The following is a 12,392-nucleotide window of genomic DNA, read 5'->3' on the forward strand; positions in this document are numbered from 1 at the left end:
CCGGCTCTGGTCTTTCCCAGCCTCGGCATACACCTTGGTGCTAGCCGGAACCTATACGCTCGGAGTTACCCCCGGGGACAGTGACCACCCTGGACCAATCGTAACCCTGAAAGGAAGGATCATTGGGGATAAGTATAGAGGAATTTTAGCTGACCAGGTCCATCTATGATGCAAACTTTGTTTCCTGCAGGAGATGGAATTTTCCAGGAAGATAATAAACCTATCCATGCAGCGAAACTTGTCCAAACATGGTTTGATGGACACGAGGATGAAGTTAGGCATCTGCTTTGGCCCGCACAGTCACCCGACCTCAATATAATTGAACTGTTATGGTCTATTTTTAGAGCGTTCAATACGGAATCGATATCCTTCACCGGCATCTCTCCCAGAATTTTCACAATATCTCCAGGAAGAATGGTACAATATTTCTCTAAACACTAATCAACACCTGTATGAATCGATTCATAGGCGAATCCAAGCTGTATTACATTCCAAAGATGGTCCTACACCATACTAATAAAGGATTATTTATAAATCTGAGGTGATCCCATTATTTTTATTGCCATCTGTAGATTATTTCAAAGTTTCTAAAAATTATTTTTTGAGAAATTCGATTGTTTTCAATATTTAATCGCTAAAACTTAGACATGAAAAATAATAGCTATTGCAGATAAGTTTTATATTTCTCCTAACTTTTTTTACATATTGCTTTATTTTTATTTAAATAAATACATTTTTTAAATGTATTGCAATAAATTTCCTCTACAAATTGTTCACGGCTTTATTATTGGGGATATAAAAACAAAAACATTGAACTATTATAGCTACTGATATATATATAGTAGGCTAGTAGCTTTAAAACCAGTTTTTTTTTATGGTAAATTATATAAAGAAGTCAGATTCACACTATGAAAATTTATAATATGTATAATTAATAAAGGAAATGAAAATTATATGAATTTGCTTTTTTCATTACATTAATACAATATTACGTACTATTCTGCATTAAAATTATAGTATTAGAAACTGAAAGTTGAAATTTAGTCTATTCCAATAAAGAACAAAATTTTTAGTAAATAATTTTTTTTCGATAATATGGATTACAAATAAATGATCATTGAAGAGCTGTAACTAATTCCACTGTGTGAAAAAGATGCATAGTTTTTTTTTCAAAATTCAATAATTACACTTAGAAATAAATAAAAATGTAGGTGATGTATATATATATATATATATATATATATATATATATATATATATATATATATATATATAGATAGATAGATAGATAGATAGATAGATAGATAGATAGATAGATAGATAGATAGATAGATAGATAGAGAGAGAGAGAGAGAAAGAAAGATAAATAGATAAAAATAAATAAATTTAGAGACAAATAAGATTGGTAAAAAAATAAAGATCGCATACGTCATTGAACCTTAATTAAAGCTACAATTACAATAATTATAACATTACATCAAAGGAAAGATTGTTTTCTTATTCTTCTTTCTTACGACATTGATTCTGAGCAAAGACAGAAAGAGGTAAGATGATATGCTGCATTTATAAAAAATGATAATTTAATTACTTTGATATAATAGAATATTTATCCTTTTCATGTTTATCATTCGAATATAGTAACACGAAATATTTTATTTGATTATTGTTTCATTTCGGATTTCGGATCGGTTAGAAATGAATGCAATGCAATGCATTTGTCGACAAAAATGCTATATTTGAAAGACTAAAATCATAATAAATAGATTAAATCGTTTACAAATCTTTAATTTGGCATTCACATGCTGACAGATCTCTGCTTTATCCACACATCTGAATAAAGGGGATGATTCATGCATATAGAATGGGAATGCATTAGATCCTCTGAGCGTCGACAATTTAGTTCAGAGTATATTGGTCAACTGTCTGCGAGTGAATACTGAATAGCCTGAAATGAATTAGTTTACATGTGATTATTCTCCTCAAGCATTTCATTATGATATTTTGCCATCCTTCACTGGATTTTCAATTATTACATATGGTTATCTCTGTTTTGATCAACCATTTAATATGTAAAGAAATTGAAAAATTAAATATATTTAAATATATTTAATGTTTTCGGCAATATGCTCGGAACAAAATTTACTTTTTGTTTGATTTCATTTTCAATTCTGTAACTTCTGGAAATCAATATTTTTCTACTTGAGACAGCCGTTCAAAATTTCTATTGTTTAATAAAGGGGATTTTTTCAGTGGCATAGAATAGGAATTTGCTGCTATTTTGCTATTACAATATTTTGCTTTATTTATGAATATTTTGGCTTCGGATCAAGCTTTCATCCAATTAATTTTTTCTATAAAATCAATAAAATGTCTATTTAAAAACATTTCAAGGTGAATAGGTTTCAAGGTGAATTTTCAAGTTCTTAGAATATTACAAATAAATTGTTCAGATTATTTTAAAACTATAATAAAGTTGCATTCTTTTTACTTCATTTTCTTTTTATTCTTACATATTCACTGATTTCTTAAAGAGTTAAAACAAAAATCATAGATCCAAATTAAAATTCATCCGCCAAAATTTGAATATGTTCTTTAAGAATAAGAGAAATTATTTCGAGTTTAAATTATGGTTTATTTATTGTTATTATTATAAATTTTGGTTAAGTTGTTTCTTAAGAAACTAGCAAATAACCGAGTCAAGTCAAGATAAATTTTGTGATTAAGAGATGTTAATGTAAACATTTAATGCAAAAATGGCATCCAAACCGATTACATATAAATTATACAGCATATTCAGTCGAATCTTCATTCAATAGGTAATTAGGAGCCATTAAAATATTCGTATACTCCATTTCCATTTCTTATTCTGAATTTTGCTTGTTTACCTGAAATGTTTAACGCTAATGAATGTAGATGGGTTTTTTCCTATTCTTTGAGAGTGTTTCAATACATTTTCACTATATATTTCATGGAATGTTCTGTTGAATCTATTAACAAAGATTCCTAAAATTTAAGGAACTATTTCTGGATGCAGAAAGATTTAGTTATTATTTAGTATTGATTTGTGCATATTTTAATATAATTAATACATGATAAAAAGGGAATTAAATGCGATTTTACTGTGGGTATGAATGCGCATTTCGCAAGAAGAATAAGAAAGTGTTTTTTACAAAATCTATTAAGACAACCTGAATTCAGATATTTTATCGCACGAAGAGCTCTAAGAAATTGGCAGGATGTCGTGTGATTTGATTTCATTAAACATATTCTTATATATTACATAATTACATATATAACATATATAAGATTGTTGAATTAAACTGATTTATTAAGCTGGTTTATGAATTAAACTTTATTTGCAATTTTTTCAAAAATATTTAATTGATTGAAGTAGCAAGGAATAATAATATTACTGTGAATTTAATTAGAATGAACCAGTATTAAGGGCACACCGTTTGATTGCTAAAGACTATTAGTCATTTATGTAAGCAAGAAAAATTATACTTATAGAGAATCAGAAACAAAAAGTAAACCACTAGAATCGACTATTTCTGCCAAATTATTTCTTAAACAAATAGAAAAGAAACAAAATTATTTTTGTCGAACTCTTGTTTAACGTATTTTTCTTACTTTAAAAGCCTTATTTCATTGCTTCTTCATTCCATTTTGATTGAAGGTAAATAAAGAGATGCAGAAATATATATCTGCATATTTGCATATCATCTGACTACCAACGAAATCTTTTATTTAATTACTGTTTTTGATGTCTCAGGCACAGATTTTCTCTCCCAACGATATTTTAAAAAAGAATAATAAAGCGGGACTGAAACGCATTTCAAAATTCGATCAACAGCAACATATCTGAGTGATAAACTGAATCCAATTTAAAGCAAAGAGAAAGACGAAACTATAGACAGCAGATTTTTGAAGTTTTAAAAAAACATTTATTCAGATATTTGTTGAGAATATTCTGAACTATATTTAGTTATTTGGTGTTTGATACTTTGTTTATAAAATCAAATTTAAATATACCCTTATTTCCTTACATTTTGATTGAAGATACGAGCTTTCAATGATTAAATAGTAATCTCGTTGTATATTTTACAATATTTTCTTCAAATATATTTCTTAAATATTTTCTACAGAAGTATTTTTATTTTTATTTTTCTAAGAGCTATTTTTCAGATTTAATAATTCCTTTGGTTAATTTTTTTTGAATGTGTAGATAGTACTTATTTTTAGAATTCAGTATTCCATAAAATAAATTACTCGGTTATATTCCAAGGCTACATTTAGTACAATCTAAAAAATTATTTCAATGCGCTTTTGAAGTTCCCTTGGTATTCGTAGGTCACTGTAAAGTTCCGTGTGCATAGTTGTATGAATTATTTTATGTGAATATTTTTGCTTAAACTTTTTGTAATAAGTTCATCCTTAAATAATCGCAGCGAACTTCGCATAATAATAATATCTGTAATATTATCAGTCAAATCTATCAAATATAATCTGTAATATTATCATTCATAGTTAAATTATTCTTTATGATATATTAAGTAATACTGATACTGATGTAATAGAATATTTGATAAGAAAATTGACTGAATTTTGATGAGTTAAAGTTAATCGATGTAGATTGCATGCATAGATATTTTGACTTATTTGACAGTCATTTCTTGATATATATACTTTTTAAATGTATCCTTGAATATTGATGTAATTTATAAAGCAATTTACACAGAATCGCTGCAAAATATTCTTGCACCACTTTTTTTTTTCGTATATGCTTTTCTTTCTTGCAGCGCAGAAAATGTATTTGAATTTATCAAAAAATTTTAATACAAATATCTTTTATCTATATGAATTCAACTTATTCTGCTTTTTTTCATGAGATTTCACAAAGTGTAAAGCTTAGAAACTAAATTGAAAAATGGAAAGCAATAATTTATGCTTTCATCAAATGTTAATTATTATTGTAAAATTCACACGTTATTGGACAAAGGCAATGTTATACGCAATAAGTTGGATTGAAAATAAATATTAAAGTTCAGTTTTAATAACCAGCAAAAATGAAAAGAAATGCTTAGTATTTTGTAATAAAAATACTCTTTTTGTGCCTAAGCTTATATCGCTTATATTATTACTATAAAATCTGATTAGAAAATGAAAAAAAAAGTTTAAAAGCATTTTCACTTACAAAAATTTGCAAATAACATGCGTTGTAATCATTCCTGTATGGATTAAAAATTTGAAATAAATTACTATTCACAAGTGTTATATTTCACATTTACATTTTAGAAAAATGATATTTAATAAGCATCTAGAACAGTTAAATTTATTTCCGTTTCTGATAGCCGTGAGCATATGTTATAAAAGTTATTCTGATGCTGAATTAACTGGATGTTCGTTTCAGAATTAATTGTATTTTACTTGGAAGTTTATTATTCTTTTTTGAGAAGTTTTTCTTCTTCTTATTATTATTATTGGCAAGCTTTTAATTTAAGAACTAGAATACATTTGAATGTTTATATATTTTGAATTGAATATTATATTTTATTGTTGAAAATAAAATGAAAGATAACGCAAGAGTTTGTTTGTGATTTTTTGAGGAAACAATGTTTTCTACTGTACGTTAAAACAAGCATAAGTTATTGCATCTATAATGCAAAACCTAAAATCTCAAAAGATAAATTTAGATCATTCATTCAATCAAATTTTTTTAAAAAATGAGCATTTGAAGAGCTATTTTTGTTCCTCTTGTAAAAAATAGAATTCTTTTTCGTTTTATCTTTATTTGCTTTTTCTGATCCAAAATTTGTAATTTGAAATTATTTTTTTAAAATATCAATTTACAACTTACTTTATTAAAATTCCTTAACACTTTAGTAATGCAATCCGGTGGCAAAGTTTAAAATGGAATAAAAAATAATAATAATAAATACATTTTTTCCCATTGTTCCTACTCTGGTATTATTTTCAGAGGGGAAAATAATCTTTTTGCTTCTTTCTCGATATGAAAAGTGGCATTCCAAGAGACATATTTCAAACCACATATTTGCATTCTGACATATTTTCAGTGAATTTCTTGAATTTAATTCCTGAATCATGATTGAAAATGTAATTTACGTCGACATACTTTGTATTTGGCAAATCCTGCCCAAATTGTTTTTTAAAAAAATGTAGAATTCCATCAAAATATCAGTACATTTTTTAGATTTTTCAATTTAAGTTTTGTAAAATTAAAAGAAAAACCATTAGAAAGAAAAGCAAGGACCTCAAAATTATTGTAACTGTAGCATCCTATAGATATACATTAGTTTTCATTGAAAATAAAATTTCGTTTTGTATTATTAGGGTTGGATTTATACAATTATTTCTGTTAATTTAGACATTGATAATTTGATAACTGCATTTTCAATTATATTTGAAATAAAAATTGAGCAAGCAAATGACATGTAAATTTGTTTCATAAACACTTTTATTTAACCAGAATTTTCTTATACTTCAAAAAATAAAAAATTGTTATTTCATTTACTGGTGTTCTAGAGACTTAAAAAATTACATATTTGCTGGACAATATGTTATTTTAAAAATAAAAAAGTGATTTAAAAATAATTTTTAGGCAATTTTCCGATGGTTTTTCTCATTATTTACAGTTTGATAATATGCAGTTTTGCATTCCCTTCTTTTGCACTAAGCACAATAATTCCTTTTCTTCAGGAAATGCAAATTATATTAGAACATTTTATTTATTTTCAAACCTAATGTTTTTATTTTTTATAAATTAAGCTAGCACATAGGAAGTATGTCAGGTTTATAGATTTTATAGCAAAACCCTCAAAAATACTGATTATTAATTTTATATAAACTCATCGCCATGCTATAAAAATAAAACATATTTCATGAAAAAAATGTAATAAAACATATTTGATTAATCGATACAAATTGATTTGCACACAAAAATGAAAAAAAAAAGAACATAAGACTACAAATTAGTTTGAGCATATATCAATATTCATGTGTAAATAAATTATATTCGAATTTCCTATCTTATTTTAATTTTAGCAAATTTATGCACATATTACAGGAAAATATTTTAGCTATGCGATATTACACAAATTGAAACTCCTAAGTAAATATTAATCAAATAAATTAGTATGTAAACACAATTCCAGTTACAAGTACTATTTAAGAGTCACGATGATCTTAAAAAAACTGAGTGTCATTTTAAAAATGTTAATTTTTATGCAAAATTTAAAATCAATTCATAATGCCTATTCCTTTCTTTAGTTATATTATAATTATGAAAGGAAGTTTAAAGTAGAAGCAACAGGGAAGAAATTAAAATTCTTGAAACAAAATTTTAATCAAGATTCTTCGATGCCGCTTTTCATAATTTTCAAAATGTTTATATAATGTAAATAAATTTATTTAATTATTTTTCAGTGCTCCCAAGATGTTAATTTCCTAATAGAATATTTTAATATTTTACATTTATTCAAAATTGATGAGATCGAATAATAATTTCATTACTAAAAATTTATATGATTGAAAGTTTTTAAAGAAACTCAAGCAGACATATTTTCCTCTTCCAACGACATAATACACTATTTCTCTGAAGCTACCAAATGTTTTGAATAAAGTGCATGATTTGATAATTTATGGATATTTATTAACTGAATGAAAAAAGATTGTTAAATGATACCCTCATTATTATATTTAATTGGGATTTTAATTTGTTTGAAAAGATTAAAAAAAATAGGTTTTTGTGAAAACATGGAAAAGATAATTAATTTTAAAGCTATTTGAAAATCATTCAAGGATATTTCAATTTTGAGGAACATATAAATTTATATAGTATAAAGATACGTTTTTTTAAATATATATAAATTACAAGGCGCAGTTGATATTATAAATTAGTATTTTGTTTTAAAATCTTCAATTTGTTTGAAGAATTTTTTTAAATGTTTATATTTCATTAAATGAGGTTTCAAATTTAAATTAAATAATCGAGGAAATTATTTATTCTGAAGACATGGAATACCTAAATGAGCTTTATATGAAGATATATATAAAGATATATAGATCTATATATAAATTGATATTTTATAAGGGGTTAAAGTAAATAACTTATATATTCATTTTTAATGAAAGAAATAAAATTTAGTTTTTTTTACAAATTTGTTTTAAGCTAATCAGATATTAATTACACAAAATTTTAATCAATTATATCACGCATGTGAACATTTAACTTTTGAATACACCTTTGTAATCTAGTCCCAAATTATTACTTCATGTTTATAAGGAATAGAAATTTCTGTAAAGATGATAGTGTCTAATTCCAAACGAAAGAAATATATAACATTGCTCATAGAATTATTACTGAGTTTGTAATACAACTCTTTATGCAGGAAGATTATAATTACCCCAGTCTATTGAGTCTATTGTCTATTCGTTTTTACAAGAAACGAAATATCATAAAGAAACGATTGATTTGATCATAAAGAAGATTTAGATTTGAATCTGGAATCCAAATTCAAATCTAAAAGGGAAGTTTAAGAGGTAAAATGTTCTAGTAAGGAATTGTAATACCAGAAAGCTCGGAATATGTATTCACGATGGGAACCTAATTGATAATACTAGATGAGAATTAAGCCTAAAATGAGAATCAATAAGGACCTTCATATTCCATTGAAAGGAAAATCTACGTTACCAGTTTACTAGAATATTTGTCATACCTAAATTGTCAGAGATTTGGGAAACGAAGATCCATCAACTCAGCTATCTATGTGTTTGAATCCTGAAATAGATTAGAAATTTAAAAGACTAAAACTTAACTTTTAAAGGCTTGAGAATGTCCCTATTATGAAGTTTATACTTGCTTATCAAATTTATATATATTTAACTATATGCTACTATATATATATATATAATAACTTTTGCTACAAACCAGGAAACAAACACTTTTTTAAAAAGCCTTTTAATATATCTTGATATTTAGTAAAGCTTGCTATTAAGATTATATTCTTTTAATTCAACAAGGCATTCTACTTTTTTAAATGAGCTTCTAAAGGCAGAATAGTTTTTTTTATAAATTAATAAAATCATTATATTTTCAAATATAACTTAAATTAACGGATGCTTCTTGTCTTCTGTTTTAACTTAAAAATCTGGCAATTTACTGACTATTTTATTGCCAGTTAAAGTGAAAAAATGCTATTTTTAATTTCTTAAAGACTTTAAAATCAATTATCTTTAATATAAGATAAATGAATGCATGTAACTCATAGTTTCAACCACTCGTGGATTTAATTAATTTTTTGCTTAGTAAGACAAAAAGTAAACAGACTTAATACAAATAATGACTTAATAAGCATTATCAGTTTATTACTGATATTAAATTAAGGTATTAATATATTTTTTACCGCTTAAGGTTATAATAATTGAAAAAATATAGTGACGATTAAGTCTTCAGTTTTTCACATAATTATATTATCTTGCGAAATTATTTGCTTTTGAAAGAGAGAAAGAACGTGTATAGTTATTAATTGCATTACATGTAACGTAAAATGTATTGCAATTCACATTTTTAACGATATTTACAAAAGTAGCAAATGTTTAATAGCGTTAATGTTTACTGTATGTAGTAAACGCTATACACAATAAAATTATACATGATTTGTTTAACGATAATTATATATATATATATTTTCAAATGGAAGTAGTACTCAATATCATTATAAAGTACTTACTCAATAGCAATAATACTAAATATACTCAATAACAATTCAGAAAATCACTATAAATATACTTATTTTTTTAATTATTTTAGAAAATTAGTCAGTTGATTTTTTAAAAATATTTTAATATTGTTTTTTTAGAATGATGTCCGAATATGGTGTTAATTATTGCTTCTATTATTTCTTCATTACTTGTTTATGCAAGTGTTAGTACATGATTATGCAAATTATGTTCTGTACTTGTTTATACAGGATATGTTTAGTACTTTTTTATGCAAATTACGTTTAGAACTTGTTTATGAAAATTATGTTTAGTACTTGTTTATGCAATTTATGATATGAACTACCATAACATATGGATGAAATGTTATTATAAAATAACTTACATAATATAATTTTCTAACTTTATGTAATTTATGCTATGAAATAGCATAACAGCATACATTCGTTTGTGTTCCGTACTTGTTTATGCTATTTATGATATGAACTACCATAACATATGCATGAAATGTTATTATAAAATAACTTACATAATATAATTTTCATAACTTTATGTAATTTATGCTATGAAATAGCATAACAGCATACATTCGTTTGTGTTCCGTACTTGTTTATGCAAGTTATGCTTTGAAAATGCATACAAGAGACAGTATTTGTTTCTCCAAAATAACTTTTAAAGGATATTATCAGATCTAAACGTTTATTGAAATTATAATCTACCTTGTTTCAACAGTTTTTAGAAAGACTTTCGTTCCAGATTTTTTTATAAAATATGAAATAAAGATAAATTTTATACTCTCGCTGAATAGTTATTGAAAGAATTTCTGTATACAGTTTACAAATGTTTCAATACATTTTATAAACAAACTCATTGTTTTCATAGCCTCGTTTTACTTGATACAAAGTTGATCAATTTTTAACTAAGTCAAGTTTTTTTTTTTAATTCTTTTAGTAGAAAATCATCTGCTACCTCAAGATTATTGGAAGAACATGAAAGATGTCCTTACCCACTCTATTTAAAAATATATTTCATGCATTTAAGATTTTGATATTTACACAATTAATATTATCCCGATCGAAAAACATTCTCTTCCATCCCGCAGCCGTAACTGATAAATTCGCAAAACTTTTTGAATATTTTTCGCTATTCTTATTTACTATTCTGCCTTTAAGTGTCACTGTGATATCAGTTCTCACATAAATATAACATCTAGATTTTGAGTATTATGTTATTAAATATGAAATATGAATATAATGAAAAATTATATGAATATAATTAAACTACTATTTATAAGGATCAATAGGATTACTACTATCTACTAGGATTTTCTTTCCCCTACATCGTTCTAGAAAACTTCATGCATTATAATTAGAATAATTCTTCTGTTCGTTTTGATTTTAAAACAGGGAATTTTGTTTCTCTAACTCGGGACTGGAAACTTATATACGGAAATATTTTTAAGTTTCATTTCAAATGGATAAACAATAAATTTACAGAATAAATATAATATTAAGGTGTTCCACAAGTTTCTGTTGCATAAATCTAGAAATGATTTTAATTGGCTTTGTTTGTATAAACATGCAGGCTAATCTATTCAAAAACTATAATTTCACTTTCAATCATCTCTGAGCTGTTTTAAAGTACAGAGCATTGGTGATACAGTTTCTTTTAAAACTTTTTTTTGTGTATTTCAATACGGATACCAAATGTAGCATTTGCGACTTGTTATACTTCGTTAATTTGGAAAAGACGAGAGTGGTCTACGACAATTATTACCTTTCAGAAAGGGTTTAAGCGATTTAGAATTTTGGTGTGAAAGATAAAGACTGCAGTGATCCAGTGAAATCCACGATACAGTGTGCATGAAACTGATAAAGGCCTTAATATTCCTAGTACATTGGTACATAACCACCTAATGAAAAAGTAGTACGACAGTGATCTGAAGCTTAGGTTTCATGCTTATTGACGAACACCGGGATATTACTCAATTCACTTTTCCAACGAGAAGACAGATATATTGTCTTAAAGAAATTTGTAACTGGAAATAAAACTTGGATTTTGTACTAAAATGTGCATTGAAAACTCACTTGCTCTAAGAACAATAGACCTTCAATTGTTGTGAGATATGGGCTTCACCCGAAGAAATTTCTTTTGTCCAATTGGTGGAATTGGAACGCTGTGATATATCATGAGCTCCTTCCTCAAATTGAAACCGTTAATTCTTTCAAACACTACAATTATACATAGCTTGATGCGTTTAAAGTCGCAGTATTAGAAAAACAGCCAGAACTGGCGAACCGAAGAGGTATCATTTTTCGTCAGGACAACGCAAAAAAAAAAAAAAAAAAAATGTTGTTCTGGTTATAACAAAAAGCTGTTAAATTTTTATTGAGTTGAGCATTCACAATATTTCTCAGACCTTGTTTCGTCTAAAATTTGTACGTGTCATTAAAATAAAATTTCCATGATTTTTCCTTTTCACTTTATACAAAAAATACAGCTTGAGAAATATTTTGCAAGTCTCAAAAATTTGGAAAAATCGAATAATGAGTAGGGGATAGAGAAACTTATATATATATATATATATATATATATATATATATATATATATATATATATATTTATATATATTATATATATATATATAATAAGTC

Source organism: Argiope bruennichi, chromosome 2 (assembly GCF_947563725.1).
Source record: "Argiope bruennichi chromosome 2, qqArgBrue1.1, whole genome shotgun sequence".
Lineage (NCBI taxonomy): Eukaryota > Metazoa > Arthropoda > Arachnida > Araneae > Araneidae > Argiope > Argiope bruennichi.